This window comes from Centroberyx gerrardi, chromosome 10 (assembly GCF_048128805.1).
Source record: "Centroberyx gerrardi isolate f3 chromosome 10, fCenGer3.hap1.cur.20231027, whole genome shotgun sequence".
Taxonomy (NCBI): Eukaryota; Metazoa; Chordata; class Actinopteri; order Beryciformes; family Berycidae; genus Centroberyx; species Centroberyx gerrardi.
The window spans coordinates 27,583,598-27,602,107 of record NC_136006.1 but is presented as its reverse complement, the minus strand read 5'-3'; positions in this window follow the sequence as shown (position 1 = coordinate 27,602,107).

The following is an 18,510-nucleotide window of genomic DNA, read 5'->3' as shown; positions in this document are numbered from 1 at the left end:
ACAAGTCAGTACACTGTAAAAACGAAAACTTGAAATTGCTCACCTTAATGTGATTTTTGAGTAAATTGAACAAAAAATATTAAATTGCCCTGTCAACTAAATAACATTATTTGCTACAACTAAACTTATTAATTTCCTTGTGAAAAGTTGGGTTCAGTACAACATTGCTGTTGGGAAGACAGACATAGTTCAAATATTGAGCCGTAACCTTTTTTTTTTTTTCATTCTCGGAGTTGTAATTTAAAATTAAGTTCATAACCCTAATTTACATTAATGAGTTCACCTGACAAATTTGGAGATATTGAATTCTTAGTATGTAAAACTCAAGTTTCAAGTTTTTTTTTTTTTTTACATAAGAAAAGTAATTTATCTGAACAAAATATTATTAGTTGGCAAAACTTTTTATAATTTGGAATTCTTAGTAAGTAAAACTCTACATGTCAAGTTTGTCTACAGAAGAAAAGTAATTTATCTGAACAAAAGATTATTAGTTGGCAAAACTTGTTTCAAAACTCAAGTTTGAGTTGGGCTCAAAACTCAAAAATTGTGTGCAGTAAGTTGCCTTGAAATTATGAGTTTTCTCAACTTTTTTGTTTTTACAGACCCTCTCCTTGAACCAAAGAGAATGGCTCCTGAGGCATCCTACCCCCCTAGCAAGAATTTTTTTATTAAACAACCCTCATCTCCTCTTCTTTGCTTCTGGTCTTCTCCTGTCTCGTCTCTCCCCTCTCTCTTATCCTTCCATTTCCTTCCCCCCGTCCTACCACTATCTGGCTCTGCAATAATAATAATAATAGCTAGAAAATGTGCTCAGTCGAGTAGGCTACAGACCTCCGCCATTTCTGACAATACAAAAACCGTAAGAAGGCATGACCCAGTGGTTCTTCCCTGCACAACCTTTTGTCAAAGTTGTAATATTATGTGAATCTGTTCTGAAATGCACAAAAATGCACCTTTTTGTGGAAGACCACGCCCACCGCCACGCCTCCTTTTGGCCAATCGACATGAAAAGTTCATCAGCTCTTCCTTGGCCCATAACCAACCTTCACACCAAGTTTTGTGCAAATCCGTGCGCAACCTTTTGAGATATCCTGCTAACAGACGGACGGAAGGGCAGACGGACGGACACACAGATGCGGGTGAAAACATTACCTCATGGCGGAGGTAATAATAATTCACAAAGGTTAAGAGGGATCGCTAATTATTCAGTGTAGACCTAAAGATAAAAATTGACCTAACTAGGTTTAGCAAGATATCATCACTGCTGATGTGTGCCTATATTGACATAGCACTGATATAACTGCTGGACAGAAACAGCCAACAGGGGGTGCTGACCTTTTATTCAGTCTACCTCAATTTAATGGAAGTGACAGGAATGTTGGACAAAAGTAAATATGAAAGTAAACATAATATAGGTCTTCAATGACCAGTTAGGCCAAATTTTGTTATGCACTATTTGATTTTGTTGCATCACTTTCTAATAACATTTGGGGAAAGTGCAGATGCTGCAGATTTCATCATAGTCTCGGTATCCACTAAGTATGTTATGATATTACTCATAATGGCATGCGGTTGAGTGTTCTGCTACTGCTGTTATTTAAGACCAGCAGCTCTGAGGGAACCAAATTAAATGTCACAAGACTCACATTCAGACTGAAGCTGTTTCATTGATAAGGAGAGCCCTTCCCTTAGAATTACCCAATAAATTAAAATGCTTTTGAATAATCCTTCACAGAGCTGTCCCCTAGAGGTTCTTTATGATCCTTTAAAAGTCATCAGTCTCCCCACAACCTCCAGTTCACTCCGTCTGCCGGCTTCCAATGCTCCGTCAGTCAGCCAAGAAAAGACATATTTGTCAGAGGATAATGAAAGCCCCTGAATGAGTGTCGGTTGCTGTTGACACAGCTTCAGATGAATGCCTTAGTTCCCATGTTCTGCGTTTCAGATTTGTTGTAAGGAGCACAAAGCATTGCAAACCTAGTTATAATGGTGTGATAACTAATATCTGCACTGTATCTTAAAGTAATCGTGTTTGGCTCTAAAGCAACTCAAAAAAATCAATCAGTTATAATAGTATCGGTAGGTATTCTTATATACTGTAGGTCACACCAGTATTTGATTTGCATGACCATTGAAGCTTGATGTCAAAGCAAACCTTGTCAACAGTGAAAGTAGAACTCATCAGTTTTCCCAATTTCTGTTTTCAATTTCACTTTAGTGCAATGGCCTTTGAGTACAATAGAGCAATACTGTGAAACACTGAGGTCCGGACCCACTAAAATTGCATTGCGAGTATTTATCGTATTCAATAAGAAATTTATGCAAATCAGGTTGTGGTGCAAACAAGCCCTGGAAAAGAACACTGCACAAGCAAATAGCCCCTTCATCACCGATTGCAAGTGCAAATAGCATGCTTCAGCTTTAAGACTAATCCTCCGAGGCTGGCACCCTTGTGCCATAAAGCCCCTCTATAAGCGGAGTACCTTTGATTCTTTTTTTTTCAGTGATATATTTGTTGATATTTTAATTTCAGTTGACAAAACTAAGCAATATAATAAACATGTGAAGGAAGGGAAAAAAATGAAAAAAGAACAAATTATTAAATTAAAAAGAATATTCTCTGATCTGACTTGAGATTCTAAGATAGAAAACCCTCTCCCTTGCTTGCCTTGCCTGAATTGTACACAATCTTGTTGTGCATGGCCTCGCATCCAAATGTCCAATATATGGGCAAAATAATGAGATTTACATATAATTTGCATATGATCATAACCATTTACATGACCATGACGGGCGCAAAGAGACTTTATGTTTTTTTACCAGCACAATTGGACGCACTTTCCACTCATTGTGCATGGTTAGTGAATAACATGGTATTCTTATTTGGTCATACTCTTCCCAGTGCAAACATTTAGTGAATCTGGGCTTGAACCCATACATATGTCTGTCTCATCCCTACCAGTAATGCTAAACACTCAAACCCCAAGCAAAGTCTCCATTACTTATGGTAATAACAGCGATAAGATTTCTAGCTGAGAGGGCGATGTTATTTTGCAGTTCTCTTTAAAATCAATGTCTCCCACATGAAGAATTCTCCTTTCATCACCCCTCCTGTCCTGCAGCATCCTTGTTCCATCTTGTCTTCATCTTCAAATGCTAGATTCCCACTTTCATTTCATCCTCACCATATGATAAGATCATGTAAGACTGATGATAACACTTAAGTCATATTTTCTTCCTATGAACTGTTGACAACCAGTCAAGTAGAATCATTTATCACATCTTGTTTCTAGGGCTATTGTAGAACCCTTAAAGCCCACATAGTAATGAATAACATTTTGCCTGTTTGGAGCAGGGTATAGCCAGGTGATGGAAAAACATAGCAGATTAAAGTAATTGTTTTATATGACCGAGTGGAACATGTACATTCTATTCCCTTCCCTTAAGCAGTCTGGGGATGAGAAAACACTTTCCAGCCTCAACCTCTCTCCTCTCTCTCCGTGTCAGTTCTCAATGCAAAATTCGGTCAGACTTATTCATGCTTGCTAGATTGTCGGCATTCACGGAGCAAGGGTAGCCTCAGGTGATGGCGGCCTCAAATGGGAATGAATCATCTCTGCTCCTCATTTGTGTGGGTATAAAGCCCTTTTCTGCGTTCCCATTCAGCCCAGTCTATGGGCCCGCCTTTTCTTGGAGACTACTGTATTCTGAGCCGAACAGCTGTTGGGTTCTTGTGTATTAAGGCACAAGGTTCTGCCAAATTCAAATGCAGCCATTCACATGAAGAGGAGACTTGGAAGGGGCTGAATGCATGAATGAATCCACATTCTCTAGGTAAAAATGCTGCTACAGTAACTTGTTTCTGTGCATTATAAATTGATGAATGTAACCAAAATGTCTCAAAAACACAATCTGCCACAGAACCAGAATGAACTTGATGCCATTTTGTGAATAAATACAATCATTTAACCATAATCTAACCATAGTCTATGCGGTATATCCAGAAAAGAGTGCGAAGAAAAGCAACTACTGTGTGCCAAGTATAACTACAGTGTTTGCATTCGGTATCTATTATAAATGTTTGCCTGCTATGTTAATTCACGGCGTGGGAGTGTGACAGCTGTGAAAAGACGCTGGGTAAATATGTTGTTCATTTATTTTCTCATTGTCAAGCAGCCAGCCTACAGCTCCCTTTGCTTTGTTTACCTTTGCAATCACTGCAGATGGAAGGCAGACAAGGCAGACTGTGACAGTGTGAATTAAAACGGGTACGAGCGAATACAGCGAGTCGCTGCGGAGGCCCGTCGCGCCGTCAAATGCGGCAAAAACACACAGCTGATCGAGACGGCGATAATGACAGTGTTTTAGAAATTAAAGCCGCGACCATGTAGCTGTGCGCAGGCACTAGATGGTTAATCGCCAAGTCCCTTGTCATTTTGGGGGAACACCACCAATAATTCTACTATTCTATCCATATTGTCTTGTATAGACCAAGCAATATTTGTGAACATAAGCAACTTTCTCCCCAACATGGAAATAACAGAACGAAGTCTCATCCTAGTGTCAATAGCTGCTCCACAGTACTGTCAACACTACTTCACTGTAACACACTATTTTATTCTATAGTAGTCTTGTCAGCTCTGAACCAGAAATTGTAGCCTTAGTAGCAGAAAATGCAGCCGGGTGTTCTGCCACGCACCTTTACCATATATCTTTCCCAATTCATTACGGGTTCAGGCCCAAACTTTGAAACAGATGACATTGCAAGTTTGACTCTTAAGCTGACTGTCCCCTGGGAGACTCTCTTGTACTATACTTTCTCTCATTGTTTACAAGAGAAAGTACACACCGCCCATGCTCTCTCTCTCTCTCCTGGTTTGTGTTCTCAGAGCGTCGGGAAGCACGGAGTCGAAAGCGATGCAGAGAACGGTTCCGGTTTTGCACGAGATAGGAGCCGGGGAAATCCTGAAAACCTTAATTTGTTTGGGATATTTTGCATAGGCGCAGCGCTGTTTGCCCGATGTCATCATTCAGCATTCTGTTGCAGATGTCAAGTCCTTTCTGGAGGATTGAAGTCTCTATAATTAGCATTTTTCTAACAGCGGGGCTTGTTAATAAACCAAGAGCCCTCAAGTGTATTGCTAATTGTACAGAAGTTTTTTCCCCATCCCTTTCTATCTATAAGACTTTGTTCCCTGAATTAGGAATGCACATTCAAAAAGATCATTCTTATTTTTAGTTCCTCTCGAGAGCCAGAGGAGATCGTTATGATGTTGTGGCATGCAATCTTAAAAGGAACGAGTCCACAAAAAAGAACAAAGACCATTTTCGCTCCCTTCTAAGTGTGGTTTCTTCTTTTATTTTTTATAAATCTGCAATAGCTCGTGGTTAAATGTCTTTACTCAGGGGTGGGTAGAAGAAAATTGAATATTGAGGGTGTTGCATTTGGGTTTTAGTGTTCAGGACAAGCACGTGTACGCTCTGCTCTGTTGCTTAGCGAAGAAATAACACGATACATTTCCAGGACTGCAAAAAATCTTCATAGGAGTCGGTGCAAATAAAGATAACAAGGCAATCCCAGTTAGATATGCTTGATTAACATCGTCAGATAATAATAATTTAAACCCATCGTGAACAGTATGTGTTGGAAATGGATGGACCGGGAACTGGCAGGCAGTTCCTGGGCCGCCCCTTAGATTTCAGTCACGTCGGCGTCCGCAAGCTTGTCTGCAGAAGCAATTTGTCTTCTCTGATAAAACGGCCACACTATAGCAGAATCAATGGGGGCTATCAAATGCATTCAATCAGACCTTTGTGCCACTGATGGTGGCGAGATGTCGGCATTACCTAGCTTCAAATTTACAAGCTTTCTCTAACCATTAGGTATGGATACATCTCCCATTTTATTCTGTATTGTAATAATAGTATTATATCATTTTATTTTTTACGAAAGATTATAGAGGGGAAATGATGAGATAGAAAATGCACCGTCAGCCACTGGAAATGTTTGACTCATCTACTATTAGCTAGTAATGGGAAGACAGAACTTCCCACCTTTCCTAGTGCAAGAAAGCACATGAGTTGCTAACGTCGAATCCTTATGAAAATGAAAATGAATAAAGCTCAACCTGTCAGGCAAAAGCTGTTTGTGTAGTGTCATGTACCAAAAACACTCTCAATCCATTTTTACACGTTCATTTTCCAGCATCTCTCTGAGCCTTACCAAGAACAGGCTGTTTCTGTCTCTGTGTCTTTAAGGCTCATTAATATTAACGACCCCTCTGTTCTGATTGGCTGACCGTTTCAAGAGTGAAACGTGAGACACCGCAGCCCGGCAGCTACAGGTAGGGAAAACTCTCCGGTAATAAACAATGACAACCGCTCAACCGCTTTGAAAAAAACACTTTGTTAGTCTATTATTTCTTACAGAAATGATAATGAGCGAACCTTTGTGACGCCACAAAGTTACGGAAGTCCAAACGGCTCGTTTAGAGGCTCGCTTTTCTAATATGGATTGTGTGGATTTAGTTGGCGACCGTGCGTTTTGATACTTTCACCATGTTTAGATAGACCATCCAACTCCTTTATAATCAAAGAGGCAAGGGAAATCCTGTTTTACACAATATGGGACCTTTAAGAAATATGGACGAGTTTGGATCAATAAGTAGACTTAGTGACTTTCAAAGTAGAAAAGAAAAGGTCGGTTTCCAACTGATGTTTTGCAGTGCACCAAAGGATCCTGACTTAAAACCTGCAGGAAAAAACACTGAGTTGCATCAGAAAAAATGGTGTAAATATTGCATGGACGATTCTGTAAACATAAGCTTTGAAAGTAAAAGTCTCATCAAGTCTTAAAGAAAATGACAAGTGCGTGTGACTTGCTGCTATAGGAGGTTTTATTAGTGGTTCTTGGGTGACACACCTCCAACAATATCCCGGTCCAGGATATTGAGTTATCGATCTTTATGAAGAATGAATGGATTATACACAATAATGTTGACTGCCACTGTAGGTCTGCATGCAAGGAAATGAGGTCAAACACAATTTTCGACCATACTGTGCAACAATGAGAGCTCTTCTTTTATTTGTAGAATGGGATATCACATTTTTGGTGGCACTGGAATGACAATTTCTCCAATAGTGATTCAAAAGTGGCATGACTGGCTGTAAATGACCTGAAAATGACCTGAAAACACAATTCATAAGCATAACGTGTTCATGTTTTTGTTTGGGAGGAAAATGGTATATTGTGCTTGCACTAGAGATTATAACAGTGTGGTGTGGCACTTCCAAGAAGGTGTTGAGGACAGCTGAAATTACATTCAGAGGAGCCAAAAACAGGGTGCCTATCAAGGCCGCCCCTTGTGGTTCCAACCACTCTCTCCTCTATGAGTGTGAGGAATAGGAATCAGGTGGCATATCGTGCGGTGAGTCCATAAAATATGAAGAATCACATGATTAGATGATGTAAGTGAAGGAGGGAGCGGTTCATACAATCATGTGTGGACAATTATTTTGTTCTACTTCATATACCACTTGTGAAAAAGACACTTGGCTGCCAGCAATTAAGACACACCCCCTGTGGTGCAGATGACTTGGATTTGTGAGCAATGTACGAAAATACACGTCACATGTCAAACAATTACCCTAAGGGAAAACTAGGGCAGGGGCAGCGCTCCAACTGTGAAAAAAAGACTCAGGCATCTCAGTTTTCCATTTTGCTGGTTACTTTTCATTCTTTTTTTTTTGTTTGTTTTCATAGGAGCCATGCTGACATGTTTCAGCCTGATTTTAGTCGTTTTCCAAGGCAGCAAAAGCGTTTTTCCTAAACCCCTGCTGCTTATTTTATCCTTGAACCTGTACAATTTTTACACATTTTATCTCTAAAGAGAAACAAAATAAACCCTGATACCCTTCAAATGACTCATTTTTAGGTTTCTTAATGAAAATAGAAGATGAAAATAGAGCGATCCTTTCATCCTTTCAGCTACTGTACAGCGCCTCTTCTGCTGGGCTTCCCGAGATCGAATTGTTCTTGCGAATTTTCCAATCTCTTACATCGTGTGGTATGTACAATTTGAGCAGATGAAGCCTTTTGAATGGCATACCCCCCCAAACGGTCTTTTGCAAAGCCACAACAGCCTACTGTTCCCATTTCAAGGTTCAGCACAGGCAGTGTTTGTCTCCACAGGCAGCCACTGACAGGAAGATTCACAGGATGTTTGGATGGGCGGTGGAGGTGATGCGGTGGCACGGTGTAAGTGATGGGCTGGACACTTCCCTCAGTCTAAGAAGAGTCTAATGGGTGTTTGACAGCCAGAAGAGGAACAGCAATGGACACTATGGTCATTAGAGGGAGATTAATGACCTGGCAGCCTGAAAGAGTGGTGAGGAGGGACGGGCTTCGACTACAACACACTCATCTTCCTCTCCCATCATCTTGTGATCTACTGCCAGCCAATTGATTATAAATATTAGATCAATCATAATTGGCTAAACCTAGTATAAAGGAGTAGGGCATATAGTTGGCTGATTAGCCCCTGGCTAGATTGAATTTTGCATAAACCGAATTAAGTCCGGTAAACAAATAACTTCATAAGTAAGCAGTGCACGCACCCCGGATTTCCTAATAAGAAACCATAAGGCACACACCAAAGCCACTGAGTTGTGTAATTAACTCCACAATTCCGTTCAAAATAGCTACCCACTAAAGATAAAAATAGAAAATAAATGGGTAAGTGGGAAAAAAAATCTCCTGTATCTAGAAGGGTGGATGTTTAGTCTTCTGTGAGGTCAAGTGTGTTCATTCCAGCGTCATTTGCAGATTGGAAATATGAGCAATAATTCCCTTGGCTACTTTTCCATCATTATTCACGGATGTTTCATCGTACATGTTATGGAAATCATGTTAATGGGTGAAATTCAATTCTTTACAGTGTACTATTTGTAAAGCATGCTGGATTCATGTAATGATTCAATAACAGCGCAGTGTCTCTATGGCTATAAAGGCAAGACGACAGTGATGATGCCCTGAAACTCTTCCATCCTGGCATAAAATTAGAGGGAGAGGGACTCTGACATCAGCAAACGTGGAGCTTCTGGGCAACAGTCCCTCACTTCTTACAGCTTCCTGTCCAAATCAATAAATGCTGTGCTCCAGCAAACATGCCCTTAAGTACAATTCCATATTTTCCATTACTCCGTGTTCGCCAATGTACAACTTGTGGTGGTGAATTCTCAATACAAAATCGTGGACGTTTATGGGCAGGGTTGAGAAAAAGGTGAGGAAATCATTTTTCTCCCTGATTGGTGCCCTTGGAGGTTGCACAGAAGACATTCGGGGATAAGCAGCTAATCTGGGCGCCAATCTGTTCCTTGACTTTCTTTATGTGAGCGGAATTTGAATTCTCAGCATGCCTGTGGTGAAGGTGAAAATGATTCGGGAGCCATTACTGTGGCCCCATGTCGTTGGGCCAAAGAACTGACTGTGCAGAAGGACACTGGGTCAAGATAATTACAGCCATATTGCACAGAGATAACACTTTTTTATATGACATCCCTCAGCAATACAGAGTTTCTACCTCTGAACTTTGAACATATGGCTGTTGAGGGAAGGGGGGGAAAAAAGTACTCTTTTGTATTTCATCTTTCAAAGCTATATTTCTCTCTAAATGAGCGGCATGGTAATGTGAACGCTCCTGGCAGAGTAAGCCTACCAATTTCTAAATTTAATCATTGCTCCCTAACCCTCTGCGCCCGGACCGCGAAGATCCACACACACTCGGGAGAGTGAGTCGTCAGCTCGGGGGAGACTTCTCCCCTCGTTCAATTTGTTCAGCGGGGAGTCCCATTTTGCAGAGTGCAAAGAGCCTCAAACGCAAGCGCAATATCTGTGTTACACTCTGAATCGGAGACAAGCGCATTAAGGAGCGGCTCTCCACTGAATTACCTGAAACAAAATGTTTGTCAAATGCCGTGGTAATCGCCGCTGGCAGGGCTGACCTTGGTGTGGCCTTTCTGTGTGAATAGTGTGTCAGGATTGCTATGCTCTCTCCTCAGTGTCGTCATATATAGCCCATGCTTTCACTACATTATTTTACCATCAAAATCATGGTCATTGTAGCAGTAGTTATGGGTTTTTAATATCTAATTTTGATATCCACTGCAAGGGCAGCCCTATCATTAAGACATAAACTGATTGATGTTCGCTTTATATTACCTTATTAGAAGTAAAAGACATGAGTGGTATAACACAGGCTTAACAACCGCTCATTGAACTGATAAACATGGATACAGTCAATACCACAGCCATGCTAAATGCACTGCATTCTCAACTACCACTTGTGCATTAATTAATTAATTAATTAAATAAAGGCTTTGAAGTAAATACTACAAGTACTACATTTTGACTGCCATATTGACCCTGTGCAGGCTTGTCCTAGTAGAAAGAGGATACTTAACCTCAGTTCTTGACACATTGTTGAATTCCTATTAAGTGCTGAATACACTGTGAACCAGACCTGGGCAAAATAGCAGTTGAACACATTTTGAATTACTTGGAACAAAAAACACAGTAAATTGTGTTATATGTAGGTCAAGAAAAATGAACTACATAGTTCTAATTTTTCAAGATTTCTTTTAACTCTTTTTCTCTTGGTGTTGTGCTGTGAGTAGTATTGAAAAGCTCTTCGCAGTCAGGATTCGCTGACTGAATGGCAGATGAAAGTATTGTGCGTCAGGTGTACTACAGCATACCAAGACGACTCTTCACCAAGATATGTGTCTCGATGGGGCTGCCAGCAACGGCCTTTCTTTGTCAGGGTGCCAGTGCAGTTCAATAGTGCTGCAGCATAAGGCGTCCTGGTAATGGCTGGCATTTTCAGCCCATACTGTGGATTGGCAAGGGAGTGTTTTGATGCTTTTAGGAGAACCTCCTTCCATAATTTCATCTAAGGCTGAAGCTCTTTGGTTCTCCTCACTCTCTCGTTTCCACTGTCCGTTTTTTGCTCTTACTCCCGATGACAAAGGCTGCTCTTCTCTAAGGACCTATAAGGACAGTGGTGTATTTTTGGCCCAGACGTTCTTATCTTAAGTATCTTATCAAGGCAGCACAGAAGTGCCTTTGCTAAATTCAGATGTGGAGTTGCACCTTTAGCTATAGAAACTGGTCGGTACACAAACACCCAGCCGATAGACGGTTCTGTACCCTATGTAATAATGCTTCTATTGAATCAGAAGCCCATGTATTCTTACACTGTGAACTCTTTACAGACATTCGTTCTGAATTATTTTTTCAACTTTCAAACCATGTTGCAAATTTTACAATGATTTGAATAAATTGTGTGTAGTTTTAGCTGGTAAATATTGTATCAACGAATGTGCCAAAGCTTGCCACCTCATCCTTAACAGAAGACGTTCATTCATGAGTGTCTAAATTTTATAATGCAATATTGTTTTATGTTCTTTGTGTTTGTGTGTGTAATATGACTTCTATTTTTTCGTGTGTGTGTGTATGTATGTATATGTGTATCAATGTACTTGTACGAATGTATGTACTTATGTGTGTGTATATTTGTGTGTATGTATATATGTATATACATATATATATATATATATATATATATATATATTCTAGTATTTTTTTTTCTACGTGTATTATTTTTAGCCGTGTCTCATAACTCTTAATGAGTGGTCCTCAACCTTCTTTTTTTTTTTACTGTACTGTTTGTTGCCCTGTATGTTGAGGAGTGACACGTAAATAAAAAATTATCTATCTATCTTCTATCCCTTCACTAATAGCCTTTTACCATTTTGTGCCTTTTCTGCTGCTGGATCTGTGGCTTCTAGCTGAGACATAGATGGATAGATGGATGGATGAATAGATGGGTGGATGGATGGACTGTCAGGAATTCGGAAATAGAAATTGAAAAAACAGTTTCACATGAATTTATGAAGGTTCTTATTTATTTATGGGCATTTTATAATCAGAACTAGGTGAGTATTGATTTGCATGGGCTGCAAGAGGTAAAACATCTTAATCTCATTGGATGTAGTTAATCTAATCTCTAGCCAAAATCTACAGATTCATAATTACAGAGTTTCTTTCTCATATGACTTCATGAACCAAACTGGTTAATCTTATCAACGACTTTAATTGGTGATGATGGTTGCTTTTCTACCTCCACTAATTCACCAGTTCATCTCTTCTAGCTTTTAGTTTTTGTCATTAGCTTGTACAGTACATGGTTCAAACTGCACCCCTGACAGCATTGTTTTTGACCTCAGCCAATTACATGCTCGCCTCCTATTGCTCCACCAATTAGTTCAGGAGAAATCATTTGTTTCGAGATGTGATTATGTATTCAACAAAAGAAACAGTTTTGTGCTACAGTTCTCCAAAGTCAAAGTGCTTTCCATTCATTCACCTTCCCACCCAGAATGCACGGCATTAAGAAAACTTAGAATAATAAAGGACTGCATGACCACTGCACTGACCCACTCAGAAGTTGTTTGAAGATGCAGATCAGAACATGTATGCCCTCTACTTTACAGATTTGGAAACTGAGGAGTGCCATTTCTTTTTCTTGTGGACGGGCCTCCTGGTGAAATTGTTAGTGGTCTCTGAGCAGCAAGGCGGTGACGCTCAGAGGAAGCGTGACATTTTCCCGGGACAGAATGAATGCATTTATTGGTTCAGTGGTGTCTGACATTCAACGCTGAGGTACTTATGTAAAATGCACTTATGTAAAATGCATGAGAGGAGCTGAACGCTTATTGGCACCAAATTGGCCACAATGTAATTCACTGTGGATTAATCACTTTTTGAAAGACTCTATATCAGATGAATTTGAGATATAACTTATCTAATAAACATCTTGAGTCTATTTTTCAGACTTTAAGGTCAAACCGTAATCTGCAAGTAATATGGAATCAACATCATCTGGATCTAAACGTCTATAGTAATTCTATAGAGGGTAGGTTAAAAGGAATGGATCTCTTTGATGCTATGGTCAATTAATTAGTAATTAGCTGCAACAATACAATAGGAATCTGATATCCACAACATTTATTCTACACAAGCTTGTGAAAAAACATGGTTATAAACCTCTAATTTTCCAAAATGGCACACTGATCGCACATAATAATGACATACAAGCTGTTTTGTTTTTGCGTCAATGTGGTCCCTTATTTCTATCTTGATGGGAGGGGAGGTTTGTTGTGTAACCCATCACTCTAAATCTGTGGGTACATGTGTTCTTCAACTGGGATAGCGTGTTAAATAGTCACAGGTCACTTCACCCTTATCTCACTACCAGTGGATCTGACAGTGACAAATAAGGCTATGGGCCATGGAATATACTCTACTTGCAGGTCTGAGGGAGGCTGAGGAAACACACAAGCCGTTAGGTGATTATCAAACCCAAGAATGTCAAGTCGATATTTCCGTCCTGGTGGAGAAAGCTCTTCCCAAAATGTCTTGGAGGGAACAAACTTGTCAACAAGGTGAGAACAGAAGGTCGCTTGAAGTTGTGCGATCTACTAACACAGGTACACAGGTGTGCATTTTCCCAGCTGTTTCAACTGGCTCTGTACTATATAGGACTGCAAGGAGTTGTCCCGCAATGAATCTTGGGGCTTCCCATTTGTCCCAAGTCCCAAGACACCATCCGATGTATCCACAATTGGAATTAAACTTCTGGGATCCCCATCTGTCCTCAGTGTACTTTTGTTTTGGAATTGGCCGTTACATATGATATCAAATGGAGGACACAAGAACATACAAGAACGCATATTCAGAAAGACCCATAGTCTTGGTCAGAGATCTACAGTGGAACTTAAGACTGTAGTTGCACATTGACAAATTGCCTACTAAATGATTTAGGGATGATTTGTGAATGTTATGAACATTACTTAATTGATCATTTTTGGATAATGGTTTATAAAACACTAATAAGAAATGTTTAGCCACAAAGTAGCCCTGTCTGCATTTAGCAAGGCTGTGAGAGATATGGGATTTTGTCTAAGGGATTGCACGTGATCTGGTAATGTTAGTATATAACTCAGCCAGTAGACTTGGTCTTAAATCTCTCTCTCTGCACTAACTTACTGGCCATTCTACTTTTCTGCCACCACATCCACGTGCACACACAGTCCACACATTCACATCCCTCTAATAAATCTTCGCTCATTAATCATTTAGAGGAAGCAATTTGTGGAGCACCTGTCCCAAGCAGGAGCCATTAGGGGCTTCGATAGAAGGAGCACTGAAGGTCTAATGGCTTTGCAGTGGAACTTATTGGAAGACATATTGGTTTCTGTGCTACACATGGCCGCCAGCTGTAAGATAGTGAGCCCTGTAGTAAGGCTCGGAGTTTAAGTGCTGCACCAGGTACAGAAAAACTGATGTTTAGTCAGCATATCCCCGTGGGGATTACAGATTCACGCAGGTAATTGGACAATTGTTGCGAACTGTAAATCGGATTTTCAGAAACTTAGTTAGATCTAGCACCAAGGGCAGTGTAAATGTGGTTCACAGTAATGAATCATTCAAACTTCTGATACACCTCATTTCTCTCTTATATCGTCTTTTATCTTTACGAAGCCAAAACCAGAGTTTTACAAACAGATCTGAAATGGGATTCATTCAAATATATCCTATTCAATATCTGCCAGTAATAATTTCGGTAAACACGATCACCGTGAGCACCTGTTCAGTAACCCGTGATGGATGCTGCTGTTTTGCATTGAAGAGAACAAGGAACAACTCATCACAGAGGCACCGTGCCCACACCTCATCAGGTGAGGGGCATTTTGTCAATAATTGAAAAATGCGCTTGGCATTCATTGCTTGGAATAGAACGGCCACATTCTCTACTCAGATGCTCATTACTGATTCCATTCTTATCCTCAGAGGATTATTCACCTGGAGCGGCTGGCTGTCACTCTCACTGCACTGTAAAGCCAAGGGGGAGCCCAGGGGAACGCTGTGGCCCTGCATCTGTGTACACCGTACAGTATCGGCATGAGCAAGGACAAGACCCATCAATATTAGGCTGTCATCTTATCTGATAGAGACGAGCCCGGTGCTGAATCACCAAGCTGAGAAAGGGCCGCAAGTTTTGCAATGCACTTCACTCCGCTCTCCTCCATGAATATGAATGGCCTCCGCACTCACTAACTCTCAAAACAGTTTTTCTCTTTTTTACAATATTCAAAAAGATTGTACTGGTTGAAACTGAAAATGACTACAAAGGTCCCCCACAAGCATTTCACAGTCACAAGGTGGACAAATTTAACATTAACCCAAGTGAGCACAAAATTTTCATTATTGTGGCACAGCAAAAATTCATAAAAAAATGAATTCATATTAAAACAGCTTTGGAAACTGTTTTGAACTGATATCAGAAAGATTTCTCGACGGCTACAAACTTCATGTCAACTTTCATGATGTGGGATTTGTTGCTGAGTCACTGGTGCAACTGAGGCAAACAGAGATAACGAAGCACATTTACTCAGTGTTTTGTTTAGACGAATTAGGTACTCAGCAGATTTATTGGTTTACTTGCTTGATGAGAAAATTAATAATGTATATAACTTAGTTGCAAACTTAGGGCCATGCTTTCTACCTAGAAGGAGGGTTAGGTTAGCAAACAAACTTTACAGAAGTTAACGTTATTGCTAATGTTAGCTTGATGTGTCAGAGAAGGTGGGTGTTAGCAAATTTGTTAACGTTAGCTAACTAGGTGCAATAGCAGAAATATATCTTAAGGGATAAGTTTGGCGATTCTGGACCTATGTATAATATGTACGAGACAAATTATATATTGAAAAAAATAGCCAAACTTATCCTTTAACTCTAACATTGCCTTCACAGGCAAGATAATTAAATGTTGCGTGTAGCAGTGAGATTGGAGTGTGTAGCCTACTGCTGTGGCTTTGTGGCCATCTGCCTTGCTATGTTAGCAGCTCATGTACACATATACATACATATACACACACACACGAAAAAATAGAAGTCATATTACACACACAAACACAAAGAACAGTCTCTCAAATTTCCTCAGGCTAAAAAATAATAATATTGGCACCCGTATGCATAGGTTTTGGGTTTTGGTTGCTTACCAGTGAGGCCCTGGGCCTGTTTTCTAACATGTTTGTGTGTTTTCTGTTCCTACACTTAGGTCATGACTGACTTCAAGTCTTCAAGTTTGCCAGTGGCTGCAAGACATTGAGTTGGAAGAATATTGTGATGTTTTCGTAAGCTGCAGGCATTCAAATGCTACATGTTTCAGCGCCCTAAATGCCCCGTAAAATCTGTTTCCTTTAACAAACACCTTAAACACCTACATGGGCCGTTACATGGGCATTTCTCCCACATCTTGTGCTCATCTCATCATGTTTATCACAGGTTGTTGGTTCTCTGTCAGTGAGTTTGACATTGCTAGTGTCTTAGACACCACACCTTACAGCTATGTGCAATAGAATAATCGACATATGCTCTCTTCATTGTATGTTAATTCTATTAATTTTGTTGTATGTTCTTAATTCTTTGACTTGAATATTGTCTTACGGTATATTTTATTGATGTTTGAATATATTCAATTATCAGCATTAAGTGTATTTTTCATTGCAGTTTTAACATTGTGAAATAGGATATGTAAATGTTTTCTAACTTGTGTTGATGAAAATTAAGAATTCAAGACTGCTATGTGACACATCTGTTTCAATTTAGAACCATTTGACAATGGTGCTATTAAGAACCTTTAAGTATAGGGGTCTTATAGCACCAAAAACGGTTCCCATATGATTACAAGCCAAAGCATCACTTTTGGGTACTGTTTCCAACCTTTTGCTTTTAGTGTGTAGAATCAAAGAGGCAGAGTCCAACTTATTGCTGATGCACTCACCCTTGATCTATATTATCTCTACATGCTGAAGGGAGGAGAGCAGGAAAGTACAACAGACCTGCATACTGTAAGGCAAAAATACAGCAGTGGGTCATGGTACAATTAGCATACAAGAGTAATGAGTTGTACTTTGCTTTCAGCTAGCTCCACCAGTGCCTGTCATCTATGATTAAGAGCTTTCTGTCCCCATTTACTCACCTCTATTAAGTTATGTGTCTCTCATAGCATTGCAATGAAGGAGTTCCCCTGAACACCCAACTTTGTTAAACTCAGGTCCATCGCCAGCCCCCCAGTCATCCATCTTCTTCCTCGTTAAGCACTATTAATTGTCCACACATGTACCACAGGGTGCTGTTTATTAATTAACATACCGTCCCCATTAGGTCCCATCAAGCATCTCTAGACAAATGACCACCCATTACACAGCCCGGTCTCTTAATGAGAGACAGTGGCATGTGTGTTGCTCTGATTACAAACAACTTTGGGGTGTCCTGTTCACATTTTTCATTTTTCCACCCTAAACGGCTAGAGTTACAGTAGTAATTTAACCATCAGCTTAAACATGTAGTGTAACTAAGGGGGATTATAAGTGGCACATAAAACCCATGTAAGGGATAATACACAAAGAGGTGTTTGATTACATAAAGACAGCATACTTACAATATTTGGTGGGTGAAGAACTCATAATCTACAGTTTGTCTTTACAGAATACATTAACATCCTCTGACACCTCATATTTTATAATTCCACTTACACAATGGCAATTAAGGATGACAACAACACCATCATATTTTGCATAATATCCACAGAACATGCACAGCTAGATATTTTTATTTTGTAATGTTTTCAAAAATTGTTTTGTTACACCAAAGATAATCTATTTAGATGATTCACTCAACAGGAACACCTTCCAGTCTAGGCATGTGTGTTTTCGGCCATGCTTCAGAATGGCGTCTGTGGTACCTTGAAATAGGGGCAGAGTGAAGCTCTCTGCTTCTTTTTCTCTCAGGTTCTGATCAAAGTGATTAATCCTGCTTACCTTCCACCCCCTGGCCACAGTCTTGGTTGCTTCAAACAGTACACTCATAATTGAATTTTCTTCATCCTGACGGTTTCTTCTCGAAGAGCCTGGGTGGAGCAAAGTTACAGTATATTGCTAGGCAACCTCTTCTACCAGTTGATGAGCTACTATAATAGCTCTATCAGTCAAAATACTTTGTGGGCATTCCCAAACTGAAAAACTAAAACTGCACCCCTAAAAATGAACAGAGAAAAATGTGGTAATGGCTCATGAAAGGACATGAAGGAGTGTGGCTTGATGTGAAGTATTGAAATAAGGAGAATAGGCGTGCTTGACTCAAAACCTAAACTTCATCAGATGCCGACTCAAAAACATAAGCTATAGAATAATGTCCGCACTCATATATGACAGTCTTTAATTTGCACAGCAGCAACAGCAGCATACGTGTTTCAGCCCTTGGCCTTCCTCAGTGTTTCTATTTCCCTAGTGGGAGTGACCCACTATAGGGTCCTCAATTATCAATCAAGCAATAACTGTGCTTAGAACATAAACATAAGAAAAAACAACAAACATATTTACATA